Genomic DNA, 20,145 nt, shown 5'->3' on the forward strand with positions numbered 1-20,145 from the left:
TGTCACATTCCTTAAACAAGTTTAAGACTTTCCTAATCCAAACCAAAGTCTCCCCTCAAAAAAACCCAACCACTAAGTCATGAGTGCTCTTACAAAACATAAAGACTCTTACAAGCCCACTCATGACTCTTACACCCATCTTCCACACTCTTCCCTCTTCCACACTCATTCCTCTTACATCCCTCTTACATACTCAACCCCACTCATCATGCCTTTAACCAACCCTTTACCCTACCCTCTCACACTCATCCTCCTTGTGACAAGTGTCACCTTCCCATTGGTGCTAAACAAGCACAATCCATGTGCTCCCCTTTGAGTGCATCTTAGCCCTCCTTAAGCCTTCATCCATCCTTGCATCTAAGCCCTCCATCTCTCTACCCCTTAGCCTATAAATTGAATCCCATCCCAAGCCATTTCATCAACAATCTTTGAGCTAAAGTTACCATGCTATTTTGAGAACCAAAGCCATCAACCACACCCTTATAATGACAAATTGAGAGCTCACAAAGCTACCAATTTTCCATTACCCACCTCCATTGAAGCAGCTTTTGAGCATCTTGAGCATACATCCACAACAAAAGGACACATCTACAGAATCAAGAAAGCATGGAGTGCTTTTTCTTGTGAGGCTTGCACTTCTTGTTTTCTTCCTTTGTCTAAGCATATATGTGAATTTAGTTTTTGGTTTGTGAATGTTTGCTTTATTTGTTAATGTTCTTTGCATACTAATTCTTGTTCTACACTTGCATCTTAGCCCTCAATCCCTCAAGCCTCTTGCCTATAAATTGGATCCTTCCCCTTTGCAAAACAACACAATCTATGAAGTAAAGTCATAATGCCATTTTAAGAAGCCATTTTACATCAAAACCATACACTCACACCCAAATTCCAACTCCATTTGAAGCCCTTTTTGAAGCATAAACTTGAGCATACATCCTATCTATTTGGACAAAGCCACTCAACAAGAGAGCTTCTTATTGAGAGAGCCCATTAATGGCTCATATTCTCAATTGAGAGCTCATCTTAGTCTATCTTGAAGTTTATGAATTTTGTTTAGTTTGTAGAAGCTTTATTTAAATTTGGTTTCTATTAGCATACTGTCATTTCTCATATACATTTTGGCACGCCCGGTGGGACCCCGCATGGGTCATCTTCATTAGCTTTTTTAGTCAAGTTTTGTATGTCATTTGCTGATTTTGGTTAATTTTTCTTGTTTTTGTGATTGGTAGAATTGTATAAATTGGTTTTGTAGGTCCACATGAGCATGAAGAAGACAAAGGAACTCATATTATATCTCATAGTGTTTGCAGATTTTTCAAGCTTATAGGTGGACAAAGAACTTGGAATTCTTCTTCCTCTTCTTTTCTATATTCTTCTTATTCCATCCACTTCTTCTTCTTCTTCTTGTGGGAGATCTTGGCCATTTTTTTTAAGGAAGCAAAATCATACACACTTCTTTTTAGTTCTTAAAATGAACCCCCAAATCATACTTAAATCCATTAAAAATTTTTAAAATTGCAAAAAAGAAAAAAAAATTTAACAAATGAAACTAAACCAATCTAATCATTTGCATCCTTGCAACATCAAGGTTTTAGATGCATTCATGCAAAGTTAGTAACACTTCATTTTTGAGAATTTAAAAAGAACTTCAAGTTTCCATTTCAAAAGGTTCAAAATCAACACTAAGTGCACACTAAAATCTAAATCAAACTTAAAGCATCAATCAAGGATAAAATGAACCTCATTTGCAAATATTTTAAAGTTCTTTTAAAAATCTCATGAAAACTAAGAGTCCTAAATGGTTGCCAAAAATTATCCTAAAAGCTTTGTTATTTGTTCCAAACAAATGTCTTGTAGCAAAATCTTGAATGTTTCTTAAGTTTTTCATGCATCAAAACAATCTAGGAATATCATTTTTGGGCTTAAAATATGCAAACTAGAACACAAGATCTTGAATGAAAACCAAAGTCCAAAGAGTCATTTTCACTTTTGAGTCCAAAACAATCTTGAATGATCTAAGGTTAAAACAAAGTAGTTCAAAGTTCTTAAAACAACACACAAAATCTCAATCTTGAATGCTCAAAGGAAAAAACTTGAATGTTTAATCACTTGTCTTTAAATGCATGTTTCTAAACACACCCTTGAATGCCATGGATTAAAATCAAATTTTCCTTGAATGCATGATTAAAACAAAAAATCCAGTCTTGAATGCCAAGGATCAATTAACCATTGCAATATCAAACACTTCATTTGGAGCTTCTAAAATTGAACAAAACAAATCTCTTTTCCACATGCAATTTAGGTAAAGTTTGATTTTTAGACATTTAAGAGACTTTGTTAAGTTAAATAAAAATTTGCAAAAATCAATTTGACTAGTTCCTTGGACTCACCTCTTTTCTAATCACCCATCAATTCAACTATTGGTTTCAATCTTAGCGCCATTTATGGGGATGGGTCTACTTGAAAAAGGTATTAAATGTTCCACAATCTAACTCACTCACTTGCTCTTTGAACATTTGCTTTAACTTTATCAAAAATTTTAAATAACCAAAAATCTAGATTAAATCAATCACACTTCAAGTTTGGGCACTAAAATTGAACAACTATTGACGTGGAGGGCCTCCGGGCGCATGCTTGACAAATCAAGTCTCACACATCTTTTCTTTGGGCTTAAAACAAAATCACACCAACTCTTGAATGCCTTAAAAAAAATTAATTGATACTTGACATGGAGGGCCTCCAAGCGCGCGGGTTTACTTTTTTGTTGACCCTAACTCTTCTTCTTGTATTCATTCTTTGCTCTATTTTGCTTTGTTAGTGCCTTTCAAAGTTGGAATTGAACATTGTCTCTTAAACATGAGTGCTTGCAAAGTCTAGATCAGCACATATAAGAGTCAGTTGGTAAAAAGAACAAGCGTGTTTTTTAGCCCAAGGTCATCCAAGTCTTATCTCCCCTTGTCGTCTTTTGAGGCCATCTTCGGTGCATAAGATTAGGATCCAAAACCTTGTTTCTTTTTAGGAGGCCTACTTGGGGATTTCATGACCCCTTGGATGACCTCAACTCCAGCGTTCCGGTAGAGTATAAAAATTGAGAGGTGAATCCAAAGACACCTCTCTTGGAATCAAGATTTTTGTCACTCGGGCTAAGCCTCTAGGAACTTTATACCCTTGAGAAGGGAAAGAGGAGAAGTGGGTTACCGCTCCTCTCGGCTATGTGACATCTTGTTGGTTTCATCTACGGATTTGGGCCTCACGTACCTTTGGGTATATCGAGGACTCCCTAGCTAAACCAACTGTCAACCTTGTAGAAAACCATCTAGAGTGTTAATGTGTTTGAAGTGACTGATCGAAACATTTGTAAAACATACACACTCCTCAGTGCAAGTATCACATTCTGAGAATCAAAAACTTCTATCTGGTTGTTCCTATCTATTGCTTGCTTTTTTATTTGTTGAATGAATGTTTGCCAAACTTGATCAATCCTAGCTTAGGGTATACTTAGCATAGTCACTGCCTATTCCAGAAGTTGGACAAGTTGAAGCAAAATAACCGAGGTCTCTCAAAGCCAAGCAGATTCAAGAATTGATGTCAGAGCAACCCAAACCCAAACAGAAGTTACACAAAGTTAAACTCAAACCATCTCAAGCATACCAAGAACTTTCAGCCAAGAGAAAGGAACTAACACCAAGTCCTCGAATTGCCAAACTCCACAAAGCAGAGGATAAAGTTGCCGATGAAGCACTTCAAGAGGCCTGGTAGAAGCGCACCATCAAATTTAGCCAACATCTAGGAGTTAATCCTGCTTATGCCTTACCAACTAGGCATGATTTCTATGATTAGACACCCTTGCTTCTCCACACCTTCTTGGATAAGCTTCACCTTAGAGTCATCTTTGTAGAAAAGTCAACCATCTTAGGTTATCCCCTTAAGCATTATTAGCTCATCCATCTCATTTATGACCAAACCATCTAGCCAGCAATCCAAAGTCTTCACATCCAAGCCTTAAAAAATTGCTGTCACCTTGCTAAAAGTTTTCCATTCCTCAAATCTTTCAAAATCACCAATCTCACCAAGGTTATCCCTTTGACAAAGCTTTGTGTAGGGTAATCTAGCTTTGCCACTTGTTATCCCTCATCACCTTAAGCTAAAGGTTGGGATACACAAGTGGTCAATCTCGTGTTCTTCCTAAAGGATCATCAGTCTATCCTTAAGTTGACACAATCACCACCAAGCTTGCACATAGGAAAGCAGACCTTTTGTGCTTTGGCAACATATCTTTGAAGTTAGAATCCCCAACCCAATCCTCCTTAGGTTTTTTCATATAGCTTTGCCTCAACCTAGGAAATCATTTGCATAGAAAAGCCTTCCTCCCTTTTGCATCCACCAACATTTGTTGCATCTCATCCCTAGGAGCTTTTTTCATGCCACCCGTCACTCACTTAGCCAAGAAGAAAGGAACAATGGAGCCCTATCATTTGGATCAAACAGCCTCACCCCCCTTGAGCACTCAGCCATCCTTCAGCCTAGAGAAAGCTATGCGATCATCTACTAAAATTGAAGCTTTCATGAACCAACTAGAAAATGCAGTATTGGTAAACGCCATTATAGACAAGAACAAAGAGACAATCATGGCTAATTTTCGAAAGGACAATGTAGGAACCTTGGACTTTGGAAGACCCCCTCCATTATCGGATCCATCTCACCAATTGTTTGGACAGCTACCACCACCCATAGGCTCTTATGATCCAAATTATCCTCAATATATGCCAAAACAAGAGCCTCCAGCCAATCCATATGATCTAATAGACCCAAACATACCATCATTCACCCAAGTTGAAATCTCCATGCCGCAAGCCAACCCAGCCACCAACACTCCATCCTTGGTTCATACCTCTCTGCTCCAAACCCCCTTTACCCAAAACACCTCACCATTCATGCCCTTCAGTATTACTACTACTGCTACTGCTCCCCAACCCAGCCTTCCAAATCCACCCATCTCCCAAATCAGTGCTAGGATCTTTGGCCAACCTCAGCAATATACAACAGGGATGCCACCCATGGGGCCAAGTAATCAACCTTTCATCACCCCCATCTTGTTCACCATAGCCCAAAGCACAATCCCATCATTTCCATTAGGTCTTGGGAGCTCAGTGCCATCAGCCACAAATCCACAAGCTACTACCCTCACTCCACAAAGCTATCAAACCCCACAAGCTACTACCAATGTTCTGCCCAGCTCTCAAGTGACCCAAGCTCCCGCCACCACTCTACCAAGCTTCCAAATCCAGCCACCAAGCTATCAAACCCCATCAATTCCATTTCCTAGCTTTCAATTCCCAACACCTCCACCACCAACTAATCCATTACCTCCTATTACCAACTACTTTTCAATGCCACTTCTAGGAGGTAACCCACCAATCCAGCCAACCACCAATTATTTGCAGGTACCATCCCAAATGGGAGCGTAGCCCACATACCTTGGTCAAACCCCACAATCCCCCCGATCCTTTCCCCAAGCTTCACAACTATCTTATACCTTACCTCCACAAAGCAATTCATTTATCCCATAGCCAGCTTATGTTCCTCAATCCCAACCTCAAATCCCATATCAACAGCAAGCCTCACAGCACATGCAGCACTATGCGCCACCTCCCCCTCAACAAACCATCATCCACCACGCAGCTGCCCAAACAATGTACAATCCCTATCAGCAAATCCCTTATAGCCATCCATATTCAGTGGCCCCATCTAGTGCATACCTACCTCAAGGCACTCCTACATTGGGGGCACCCCAGCCATCACCCATTAATTCAGAATGGGAAGCCATGAAAATAGCTTTGAAGAACATCCAAGAGGGAAATGATCCAAAAACTTTCAAGTTTGATAATGTGTGCCCTTACCCATTTGACAAAGCCATTACCATGACACCATTCCCCAAGCATTTTGAGACACCCAAATTTGACAAATTTAGAGGAAAAGGAGACCCTGTGACACATATCAAAGAATTTTACATGCACTGCCAAGAAGTGGCATACGATGACGTCTTCCTCTTGCATCTCTTTCCCAAAAGCTTGGTCGGACCAGCTCTTGAATGGTTTTATAGAATCCCCTATGGCACAATTAAATTTTTTTCTAAATTATCTGAGGCATTTGTAGCCCAATATGCCCATCTTGTTGAAACAGAGCTATCAGTAGTTGATCTTGTCCACACCAAGAAAAAAGGTGGAGAAAGCCTTCCCGAATATCTACAAAGATGGCAAACCCTTACCACCTGCATATCTTGCACCTTGCTAGAGCACCATTTGGTGAAAATGTTTATTGATAATGCCCATCCTGGCTTGGCTCACCAGATGACCATGAACTATGTGCAAACCTACAAAGATATCAAAGAGAAAGGAATGATCCTTGAGCAAGGACTCATTAAAGATGGTGTGGTCAAGATTTACAAGGAAGTCAACCAAAATCAATCACATTCCAATGACAAGTCTAGGTATTGGAACAAAAACAAGCATGTTGCAACAGATGGCGTCACTGACATCAGACATGTGAATATTGTTGGTCCTTCTAACAACCAGTCCAACCCACCCTATTAGCCAAACAATCAACAAGCTATCAACTACCAATAGCAGAATAACCACAGCTATCAAAACCACAATCCAAGACCAAACTTTCAAGGGTCTAGCAATCAAGCTAATGCCATCAATGTAGCTGTAGGACAAAAGCCCAGATTCCAACCTACACCTAGAAACTATACACCCCTTGGTGAGCCATTGGATGTCATTTTTGAGAAATTAGTCAAGGAAAACCTCATCAAATTTTCTCCTACCCAGCAAATTGACCCAAGCCAATCCATAGCTGCATGGTACAAAGACAATGAGTACTGCAAATTTCATAGGGTAAAAGGTCACACTACCCTCAGATGCATGAATCTAAAAGACTATGTGCAGGACCTCATTGATCGGAAGGAAATTACTATTGGTTCCCAAACCTCTCCCAATGTAGGTTTACAAATCTATCAAAATGCTTTTCCTCCTCACAACAATCAAAATCTTGGAAAAGCACCTATCCAAACCAACAACAACAACACCAACAACCATCAGCCAAACCAACAACATGGGAAGAACAATGACCACACTTCATCCTATATAGACTATGGTAGCCTTATAGGTTGTATATCTGAGAAAGAGCCTTCTATAAATGTTATCAATATCCAAGGACCAAAGAATGAGTGTGCAGTCACCACTCGAAGAGCCCGATTTAACATCCCAGGCCCACCTATTTCATCAACACCATCAGCTCCATCAAAAAGCCAGTAAAATATCTTGGAACACCTTGGAAACATGCCAGCCCAAATCTCCATTTTAGACCTTCTTCGCACTAGTCCTGTGTACAAGAACATCCTTGATAGTGCTCTCATAGAATCCCATGTCCCTTTTGATGTCAATGCTACTAATTTTCGCAATCTTGTTGGACACCTTTCATCCTCATGTGCCCTATCGTTCAAACCCACCGACATACCCGTGGTCGAGCCAGATCACACCCTTTCGCTTTGCATAGCCATCATGGTATCCAATTTTGCCGTGAAAAGAGTAATGATAGATAATGGATCAGCCTTGAATATTTGCACCCTAAAATTCATAAAACAAGCTGGGTATACTGAGGCAGATATCATCAGTGAGGTTATCACCATCAAAGCTTATGACAACTTGGAAAGAATCATAGAAGGAACTATTTTTCTGTCAATCAAGGTTGGGCTAGTCATCCAAGAAACACTCTGCCATGTTATTGATCTAAACCTACCATTCAACATCCTCCTCGATCGCCCATGGATTCATGCCATGAAAGCTGTTCCATCCCCTTACCATCAGTGCGTCAAATTTTTGCATCAAGGCACTGAGGTAACCATCCATGCCGATCCAGAACCCTTTGCTTACTGCAATGCAATTGAAGCTTCATATATAAACCATTGACATGGAATTGATATCGGCACATCCATCGCCAACTCATCCCACACTTGTAATGACCCAAAAACCATCCTCGCCTCTACCTTGTCTACCATGAAGATCAATAACAAGGGCTATGGAGAGTACAGTCTGTCGGATGCATTTGTTGTCGGGGCACTCCTACTTTATCCACATGCCCATGGATGACTGACATATCATAAAGCTATGGAGATTCCACCTCCTCGATACAAACAGTTTGGCCCAACAACCTTTGTATCCTCAAAAATCCCTCTTCATGAGGAGCTCACTCCAGATATCAACAATTGGTTACATAAGGATGCACCTCAAAGGAATCAAGCATGCCTTGATCACTTCAGCCAGAAGTATCCCCAAGAACATAAGCTCATCACTGACAAATGAAACTATCAAGGTGGTGGTCTAGGACCAGAAGAAAGAGGCATGTAGTGCCCCATCGACGCACACATGTGGGAATCAAAGTTAGGTCTTGGCTTTGGCATACCCACAATTTAGGGCACCAATATGGATGGTCATGCTTTTTTGAACATTCACCCTGATGTTGTCAAAATTGAAGACATTCTTGAGGAAGTTGAAAAGAGAGCCTACGATGATATCCTAGACCAAATCTCCCTCGGAGACTTTGTTCTCCAAGAACTATCCATAGACCTCATTGACCTACCACTCGCCCATCCACAACTCATAGATTGGGACCAACAAAGCATCATACACATTGATGAGTTCACATCAGAGGAAGCACTTTTGAGATTCATGGGAGCTGAAGCACCTCACAAGAAAACAAAGCCAGATTCTGCCTATATCTACAAGCTAGATCCCAAGGGGTATTTTGGAGAAAATCCCCAACCCAGTTCTGATACACCCAAAACTAGAACTAAGGTGAATCTGAGACTAGCTAAGGTAGTGAAGAGAACCCCTCAGCAAGAACATCCAAAGCCACAAGAAGAACATGAGGATTTAGCATTACCTCCTCAAGATAATTGACTAGAGATATCTTCTATTCTAATTGAAGATACTAGGGAAGTCAACATCGGTTCTTCAAAGATCCCTAGGCTTGTTCACATTGCTACATCCCTATCGCAAGACCAAGCTAATCTCCTCTTTGAGGTCTTAAGAGAGAACATTGGCCGATTTTCATGGTTATATCAGGACATGCCAGGGCTTGATCCAAAGCTTGTAGTTCATCATCTTGCAATCAATCCACAGATCAAGCCCGTTAGACAAAAGCTTAGAAAAATGCACCCTAAGGTGGCATTACTGGTCAAAGCTGAGTTAGAAAGAATGTTAGTTGCTAGGGTTATCTGACCTATCGACTATTCAGAGTGGATCTCCAACATGGTCCCCGTCACTAAGCCTTCTGGTGACATTAGAATCTGCACTAATTTCAGAGATCTTAACAAAGCTTGTCCAAAAGATGATTTTCCCTTTTCCAACATAGATATGATTGTAGATCTTACAACTAGACATGAAATTTTGTCCCTCATGGATGGATTTTTTGGGTATAATCAAATCAAGATTGCAGAAGAGGATCAGCATAAGACAACATTCACTACCCCTTGGGGAACCTTTTTCTACAACATGATGCCTTTTGGCCTAAAGAATGCTAGGGCTACCTATCAAAGAGCTATGATAGCCATTTTTCATGATCTCATCCATAGCATTTTGGAGGATTATGTGGATGATATCTTGGTCAAGTCTCATACCTTCATGGATCATCTTGCTGACCTGGAGAAATTCTTTGATAGGTTAGCCAAATATCATCTCACGCTGAATCCCAAGAAATGTGTCTTTGGGGTCACATCTGGCAAGCTTCTAGGCTTTATAGTTTCTAAATGAGGTATAGAGATCGACCCCAAGAAGGTCAAGGCTATCTTAGACATGCCTCCTCTCCAAACACTGCGATAGCTTCGTTCTCTTTAGGGAAAGCTTCAATCTATTCGATGCTTCATCTCCCAGCTTGTAGATAAGTGTACACCATTTTCACATTTACTAAAGAAGGATGAGAACTTCAAGTGGGATCCTTTATATCATCACAGCTTCGACCATCTCAAGCAGTATCTCATCAATCCCCCTATCTTGGTTCCACCAGTTCCTGGTCGTCCCCTGATTTTGTACATATCAGCAACACCTACTGCTCTAGGGGCACTTCTAGCATAGTTTGATGACTACAACAAAGAAAGAGCCATCTACTACATCAGTAGAACCCTAGTTGGTTATAAACTCAATTACACTCCTATGGAAAAAGCTTGTTTGGTAGTTGTTTTCTCAACTCAAAAGCTTCGCCATTACATGCTAAGTCATACCATCCAACTAGTCTCCAAGATTGACCCTCTCAAGTATATGCTCTCCAAAATAGCACTTACAGGCCGTTTGGCCAAATGGGTTATGCTCCTTAGCGAATTTGACATCCAGTATGTGAACAAAAAGGTAATCAAAGGGCAAGCTATAGTAGATCACCTAGCTGATGCACCTCTAATAGATGCTTATCCGTTGATCACAGAATTTCCAGATGAGCATATCTGTCTAATTGAAGAACAACCCCCATGGAAACTTTATTTTGATGGCTCATACAAATCTCATGGATCAGGGGTAGGAATATTATTGGTCACACCTCAAAGAGATTACATTCCAAAAGCCTTCAAGCTACAATTCCCTAGCACCAACAATATAGCTGAATATGAGGCCCTTATAGCAGGATTAAAGATAGTTGTAGAATGGAACATTGTTGAGTTACAAATATTTGGAGATTCTCATCTCATCATCAAGCAAGCCCTAAATGAATATCAAACCAAAGATGAAGAGCTATTATCCTACAAAGAGCTAGTTGATCAGCTAACCCAACATTTTACAAAGCTTCAGTTTACACAAGTGCCTCGAATACAGAACAAAGTAGCAGATGCTATGTCTACTATCGACTCACTCTTGGAAATTCCCCAAGTAGCTACATAGTATGAGTTTTTAGTCAAGCAGCTCCTCACACCCACCTATGCGAATGAGGATTCAAACTATGTTTGTATCTTGGTTGGTCCCCAATCCCCTTGGTACCATGAGATTCACACTTACCTTAACGATGGTATCATATCCCCTCATGTCACATGTACCCAACGCCAGAACCTCATCCGAAAATCTGCCCGCTATGTTATCATAGCCAATACCCTATATCATTGGGGTTATCACGATACTCTCTCTCGATGTTTAGACCAAAATGAGGTCGTGATGGTGTTAAAAGAAGTACACTCTAGACTTTGCGGTGCCCACACGAGTGGTATTGTCCTAGTGTGAAAAATCCTTAGAGCAGGCTGCTATTGGCCTACCATTGAAGAAGACTCCTGTGACTTTGTCAGAAAGTGTCTCCCATGTCAGCAGCATGCAAATCTTGTGCACGCTCCAGCACACGATCTACAGTCTATTGCACCACCTTGGCCTTTCACTTATTGGGGCCTTGATATAGTTGGAACTATCACACCCCTCTCATCTGATGGACATAAATGGATAATAATAGCTATAGACTATTTCACTAAATGGGTGGAAGCAGTCCCCCTCGTCTCAGCTATAGGAGTTCAGTTCTCCAAGTTCATCTTATACCACATTGTTTGCTACTTCAACATCCCATCCACCATCTTCACCGACCACGGAGGTAATCTTGAAAATCTCAACATGGAAGAATTATGCACTTCCCTCCGCATCCATCACCACTTTTCTAGCCCATATTTCCCAGAAGGTAACGGCCAGGTAGAGGCAACTAACAAAACCCTCCTCAAAATCCTAAAGAAATTTGTCAATGATTCTGGCCGTGATTGGCACCTACAAATAAATCCAGCCCTATGGGCCTATCGAAATTCCTTCTGTACATCCATAGGCACAACTCCATACTCCCTAGTCTATGGTGCCAAAGCAGTACTACCTATAGAGGTTGAACTTCACTCCTTGAACATATCTTTGCAAGGGCAAATATCAGATGAAGAATACAGAGTAGCTCGACTCACCCAGCTAGATCTCTTAGATGAGAAGCGACAACAAGCCTATGATCATCTCATAGTCTATCAAACTCGTCTCAAAAGGAATTTCAACAAGAAGGTGCTTCCACAACACTTTCAGCCAGAAGACATGGTCCTCAAAGAAAACATGAAAGTCCAAGAAGATCGAGAAAAGAAAGGCAAGTTTGAACCTACATGGCTTGGTCCTTATGTTGTCACTACTTCCTTTGGCTCCAGAGCCTATCAGCTATCTACATTGGAAGGAGAACTCTTGAATGATCCTACTAACATCATTCATCTCAAGAAGTTCTATGCTTGAAGATCCTTGGTATAACTAGCTTTTGAAAAATACAAAAGAAAAAAATAGTAAAAAGGAATAAGCATCCAATGGTGAAAACTTGGCAATTCAAGTGCCTTGGATAGGTACCTTGGTGAAAACTTGGTAATTCAAGCACCTTGTGTACTAAGACTAATCCATTATCTATCACTATCCTATCCCTCATCCATTCACCCACCATCGCATAAAACACCTGCTTGTTCCCTTGGTGTTCCAACCAAATATCCAAAATCTAATGGAGCTTGTAAATACCTCCTGTACAGATTGTAAAATCTTGTACCAAAGCTTGTATTATACCTTGTAAATCTTGTACCATACCTTGTATATCTGAATCTTGTCCAAAGTTTGTAACATATTCTAGCCTGTAAATAATCTTGTATCCTAGCTTGTATACTATCACGTGCACACACCAAACCCTATTTTCACTTAAGCTTTTCGCAAACCATCTACCTATCCACCTATCACCTATTATAGACATCCCATCCTTCACAAAAATTTCCATCTCACAAAAACCAAAACATGAACAATCTTGTACATTTGTAACATATCTTGGTCCATCAGCTTGTACATCCTCTTTAGCTTAGTACCATTGTATCTATCCAGCATTCATGTTAGTTTGTCCTTGATCAGCATCTTGCACCCATCACACATCTTGGTTAGCTATTCCAATGCATCCTTTAGCTAGATTTCCTGTCACCAAAGTGTTATCTTTCTTAGTTCACCTTGCCAGATGCATCACTCATCCAAATCCACCAGCTTAGGTGCTCTTCGATAGGTCGTTTCAGGATATAGCTTTCCTCATATCTGATCTTGGTCCATTAGTACCTCATCCTACCCATCTTGTTGGCAAATGGTTCTCTTTTGGATTTTCTCTTTCTTTTGATTTGGACTCTTCCCTGTTGGGTCTTGAAATATCTTTTCCAAGCAATCTCCTTGTTCCCTCCTCAAGGTTGCCATGATCTTCCATATCATGGTATACTGCGAATGGGGCAATCAAAGCGTAAGGTCTTGATCATGTCTTTTGCTTGTTTTCTTTTCTGCTTGTGGGTTACCAAGTGTCATTTCCACACTGCTTCCTCTGGGATTCATGTGTGATACTGGGGAAATCCTTGCGTGTTTGTTTTGATTCAATTCATTAGTCCTCTGGACAGTTGGTGAAAAGGCCTTAATGTTCTTGGTAACCTTGGAAATTAACCAATAGTCCTATAGCAAATCTAGTGCTCAACTACATGGTGGTACTTCTCTTTGAAGTATCCCCCCGCTCAAAAAGCTTCAATGGTTTTCCTTCATCTCCATTATCCCCCATCCATATCCAACATCTGTCTCTCCTACCCCAGCTTATGCATCAGTATCTCTTTGAATCACTCCTCACCTTTTGCTTTAGGGATCCACAATCCTAGTCTTAGGGATCCACCAGTCCAAATCAATCCGCCAAGCCTCATCTTTCGTGATCCACAATCCTAGTCCTAGGGATCTCCGAAACCCATCTTCCGCCAATCTGACTCTTTGAAATCCTATTGCATCAGCTTTATAATCCCCTCATCCATCTCCCTACCTGGATTCCTTTTTATAGCGCTCTGCTCCTTCATCCTCCACCTTCCCTAAAGTCTTAAGCTTGCTTCCTCTTGTGCATCTGATTCTCCTTTATCATTCTCCCATAGTGAGAGTTTGAGCTAATTTAGCCCCTTCTCTTTGCCAATCTAAGTTTCTTTGCTCATCCGAGATTCTTGTACTTTTCAAGAAGCCATTGAGCCTCGCTTTCTCTCCCCGCCGCCTTCTTGAGGGGGCATCTCATAGTCCATTCTCTCCTCTTTTGCTCTAGCTGTGGGCATCTTATTTTCTTATCTTTGATGCCATGCCACTTGCGGCATCACATCAAAGAGGGGCAAAATGTAGACACCTAAAAACCTTTAGAAAATAAAGTATTTTTATTTTCTGAAAAATTCTTGATGACATCATCATTAATTAATTAATTAATTAATTTGTATGCCATTAAATCCCTTTATCTTAATTAAAAATATTTAATTAAGGAATCCCTCCCAAAAATGTTTACATCTTATTTAAACATTATTTCCTTATTTATTAATTATTTAATTAATAAATTGACTAAAAAACCCAAAATAAATAAAAATTTTATTTTTTGCCCAAAACTTGGCCAATTTCCTTAAGACCACTAACCTCTACCAAAATCTTCTAATCCTTCTTTAATTTTGATTAAAGGCTAATCCCATCATTTCCTACCACTAATCCCAACTCAAAATATTTAATTAAGATTAAATATTAATCCTCATGTTTATTAAAAAAGTTTTAACAAATATCTCCTCCTTCACCCACCCTCATTAAATGCCATCCACTTGCCTATCCCTAAGCTAATCCTAAACCATCCTAATCCATCCTCTAATCATTTGCACAATCCTAAGCAAGCTTAAAACCCTCCTAATCAATCCCAAGTCGAAATTGCTCTCATCTCCCTCAAAATATCTCAACCATAAAACTTTATGAAGTCCACTAGGCCATAAATGACTCTTCCAAGCCCTTTTATTGCTCTTACAAGCCATTATGAGGGTCTTTATGAAGATTTTATCCCTTGAGCCTCCTTTGTTGACTCATCCTTCCCCTTTCCTCCATCCTCTCACCATGTGACATGTGTCACTCCTTGATTGGCTGTAAGGAAGCACAATCTATGTGCTCTCTTCTCATGCAATCTGAGCCCTCCATGAGCTTTTTCCCATCCTTGCATCTTAGCCCTCAATCCCTCAAGCCTCTTGCCTACAAATCGGATCCTTCCCCTTTGCAAAACAACACAATCCATGAAGTAAAGTCATAATGCCATTTTAAGAAGCCATTTTACATCAAAACCATACACTCACACCCAAATTCCAACTCCATTTGAAGCCCTTTTTGAAGCATAAGCTTGAGCATACATCCTATCTATTTAGACAAAGCCACTCAACAAGAGAGCTTCTTATTGAGAGAGCCCATTAATGGCTCATATTCTCAATTGAGAGCTCATCTTAGTCTATCTTGAAGTTTATGAATTTTGTTTAGTTTGTAGAAGCTTTATTTAAATTTGGTTTCTATTAGCATACTAACATTGCTCATATACAGTTTGTAGTTGTGGGGAAGAACATATGTCTTGTAGATAATGGTGGGTTTACTAGACCAATAAGGTCCAACCCCTAGTTATCAAAAGGGCATACCTTGAATACTGGTTGTAGTGGCATAGCTAGATGTCTTTCTTTATTGGCAGTTATCTGACAAATGTGGCAAGAATGCACATGTTCAAAAGTATCCCTAAAGATGGTAGGCCAAACATAACCTAATCTAAAAATCATGTGAGTTGTAGCTTCTATTGATATGTGTCCTATTCTATTCCTATCATGAAGTTGTTCCATAACTTCTTTCACTTCTTCACATTCCAAGCATTTCAAATAAATTCCCTCATAGTTTCTTTTGTAAAGTTTTCTATCTTGCAACATATAGGATTCAGTTTCATCTTGAGTCCTCTATATTGGGAACTATTCATCTAGTTGGGATATTGATTCTACAAAAGATAGTAAATAATATCTTGATACCAAACATCAGTGATTATTCCTTGATCAATATCCACTTGAGACACTATGAATTTTTGTTGATTACTGGTGTTGGTTTCATCATCAAATCTGATTTTGTTATTAGTATTGATCCCATTATCAGCTATCGTCTTGGTCAATCCTTGTCCTCTTACCAACTTTATTGATTGAATCTCCAAATTAAACTCTTGCAATATAGCCATCCATTTTCCTCATCTCTCACCTAATTCATTCTACATCAGCAATTTTTTAATTATAGGATCATGCACAATTGCATACACCTTTTTCCTAAGTATATAATGATGAGATTTCTTAACTACCTTTATCAATGTAAAAAATTGTCTGTTAAGATTAGAATAGTTCAACTCAATATTATTTAGTGAGCAAGTCATGAATGTGATAGATCTCTTATCCTCTTTGTCTTTCTTTTGAATAAGAATCCCAATACATGAATGTTCTGAAGCGAATGAGTAGATTTTGAAGGGTAATTCATAATATAGACATACAAGAACTGGGGCCATTTAGATTGCTGCTTCGATGTCTTCAAAATATTTTTTTATTTCAGGGACCCCTTTAGTCTTTGCTCCTTTCTTGAGTAGGTCATTAAGAGGGCATACTATCTTAACAAATCCACTAATGAACTTACATGCAAAATTTATTTTGGCAAAGAAACATTTCAGCTCTTTACGACTATGAGGAGATGAAAAATTAAGAGTCACTTCTATCCTTTCAAGATATACCATACCTTTGACATTGATTGAACACTTTTTTTAACTCTACAATATGAGTACTCCTATCCTTAGAAAATATAGTGATGTCATTCATGTAGATAACTATGCACTTTTTCCTCAGCCCTTTAAAATGATTTGTTCGTCGCTCTTTGGAATGTGGCACCTGCATTGATCAATCCAAAATGCATCCTTTATTATGCAAAGGTTCCCCATTTTTTTGTAAATGTAGCCTTAAGCTTGTCTTCATCTACCATCACTTGATTGTATCTAAAATATATGTTTAGAAACAACATCATTTTAGAATGATTCACAATTTTTACCACTTCATCGAGTGAGCGAAAGGGTAATTATCCTTCTTGGAAGCCAAGTTCAAATTGTGAAAATTCATGCAAAGGAAAATTTCTCTAGCATTTTCCCTTACTAGGACCAATTTAGCAACCCATGTAGTATGTTGGATTGGGAAGATAATTTTAGCATCAAGTAACTTTTATACTTCTTTCATTATCAAAGGCTCAATTATGGGATTCACTGGTCTCTACCTTTGATGAAAGGGTTTGGCACCAGGCTTGGATGGAATGTCATGAGTGTTTATCTCAAGATTGTACATCTTGAGTTCTTCATAGCTCCATGCTATGACATCTTTTAATTCTATAAGAAATTTGAAGCATAATTTCTCATTCTTGAGGGTTACATGTCTTTCTAATTCTCACCATCTTTGGATCTTCTTTCCTGGGATTATATGAATCACATTCTTTAATCCCTTTGTCTTCAACATTCCTTATACTACATGTTGATTTGACTTGATCAAAGATGGGTTCCAAATCTACCATCCCTTTAGGAATATTATTGGTCTTCAAACTTATTATCCCATCTTCATTCTCTATCTCATCATCTTCAAGTGTGTCATTGGAAGTACCATCACTCTCTTGTCCCTTGAAAAGACCATTTCACATAATAAACTCAAGAATATTTTGGTCATCTTGGAAGATTTTTCATTTCGTAACATTATCTAGAATATATGGGACAACAATCCATTCAATTGAAAATATCTTTAGCATTGTCCTTTCGATGGGTTGCAACACACTTGCTAAAATAGCAAGGGCATCAGATACCATGTTCTTCTTGCTTGGGATGGACCTTATGTTCAAGGCCTCAAAATCTTCCAGCAAGTCCCAACTCTTTTATGGTACTCAAGTAGTCTCCTATGATGAAAAGAGTAGATTGATTTCACATGTCTAATGATAACCTTAGAGTCTCCTTCAATTACGAGAGATTTGATGTCTTTCTCCAATGTGAAGAGAAGTCCATGAATTAAGCCTTCATACTATGAAACATTGTTATTACATCTAAATTGTAAGTGATACGTTGCATAAAAGACCTACCTTTGGGATTAATTAATTCAATACTTGTGCCAACTCCTAATTTTCATTTAGAGACATCAAATCTAAGTATCTAAATTGGTTGTTTTTTTGGGTTTCTGGACTTATGTTTATTTGTATATAGGTTTTCCTTCAGTTGAGTTTTAAAAGATATTTTCTTTGGGACCCATTGCAATATTTCTCATGGTGAACTTGCTAAGTTTCCATAGTTTATCTTTGAGACAAAGGTCATTTGTTTCTCTTATTGACTTTTAATGCCCACAATTAATTTGGTGATTTAATCAATTTAAGGTTTTAGATGAACAACCACCAAGGTCCACCATTGTCCTTTTACAAAAGATCTTCTCCTCTAGACTTTGATCATCCCATTGAAATTTTGAATGACTAACTTTGTGTAACTTGCAAAATTTTAGAAGATGTAAAATATTTGGGTCTACTTCCTCACCTAAGCATGTATGTTTGCAACCATACTTTCTACCAATTGAGTTATGAGTTCTTCCTTTGGGGTAGGGATCCTAGATTTTTTATTTAGATGGTGGAGTCTCTTGACTAAAATTATGTCAAGGGACATCACTTTGTAGGGGTCTAACTCAACTTGGAAAAATTCTACCTTTGTTGTTGCATTGTATTATGTGATTTTTATCTTCAGTTCTAGGTCAGAATCAATCTTTATTTGATTCTTCAGTCCCTTCCAAGGTAGCCATAACTGAGTATCAGAATCAATCTTTATTTGATTATTCAGTCCCTTCCAAGGTAGCCATAACTGAGTAAAATTAACTGAGAATCTTCCTCTTAAGCACTTTATCCATTATCTACTTAGCAATAATCCATATGTTTTAGGGATTTTAACCTCATGCATGTCTATAATGTCTTGAATTTGGGGGTCTACAATTAACTATATTCTAACATCTTTCAATACCCCAATAACTTTTACTTCCATCTTGTTGAGTTGTATCACTATCTAATTTGAGAATTGATAAGTGACTCCAAACTTTTGACCAATCGAAAGTGGCATAAAATTACAAGAACTCCTAAATCTATAAGACAATTGTGTACGTTCTTTCTAAAAATTCTAAGACTAACCAAACAAGGAGGCATTTACATTGTAAGCATTGCCTCATAAGTATTTACTTGTTGCGATGTTTTCTTTTGGTAGGCTATGTTTCCATTAGGCATTGCCTTTGCATGATCAAGAGTCCATGTCACTACTTCCATTTGACTAGGACAATTTTGTAACATATCAAACATAGACATATCAGACTTGGTTCTCTTTAGATCTTCCATTACACTATACTTTTTAGTTTCTCATATAGGATTCTTTAGGATTTTACACACATTCCCTTAATTTTGATTTTTTTTCCAAACATAGGGTGCTCTGGTGGGTACTAGATTTTTATAAGCTCTTGGATCAGGTGGTGTTGGATGCAAGATAGAAGGAATCCCATTGGTCATATGTTCCCTTTTCTTACATAAATTGTAAGTATTCTTATTATCATTATGAAAAGCTAGCATCTCTTTTGGTTGAGGATCTAATTCTTGACTAAAACGAAAGGTGAATTCTTCACTAGCTAGTTATTCCATCTTAAGATTTTTTGGAGAATCATAAGATTCTAACATCATAGTGTTATACTACATAGAAGACTCAACAATATTGCATTGTGAATTATAGTTTATTTCTTGATTTCTATTGAAAAGTGAGTCACCATTTTTAGGTACATTTTGATTATTGTCATATTGGTTGATGCCCACAAACTAAGCATTGTTGTTATTATCAGTATGGATGTTTCCATTGTTTGGATGAGTATTCTATTGTCAATTCTATCTTTGGAATTCATTGTTGCGATCTAGATTATTGTAATTGTTTCCTACATTTTTATTTCCCACATTTTTATTTCCTTTGAAATTCCTGTTGTAATTTTGACCATAGTTGTTATTGTAAGGTGTTGTATTTGTTAATTCGTTAGTAATCTGAGACATAATTTTCTTCATTTGACCAATCTCAAATGTGACATTATTTTTTGGTTCAATAGAGGTTGCTAACTTTTCCTCTAGGAAAGAAATTTTTGGAGGTTCATAACTTGGGTAGGTTATGGCTAGATCCAATATAGCTGGTGCATATTGTAGTGGGATTGGATTCATTGGAATGAATTGACTACACATAACTGGTGTTCTA

Source organism: Cupressus sempervirens, chromosome 7 (assembly GCF_028749045.1).
Source record: "Cupressus sempervirens isolate cs-2001-9-10 chromosome 7, ASM2874904v1, whole genome shotgun sequence".
Taxonomy (NCBI): Eukaryota; Viridiplantae; Streptophyta; class Pinopsida; order Cupressales; family Cupressaceae; genus Cupressus; species Cupressus sempervirens.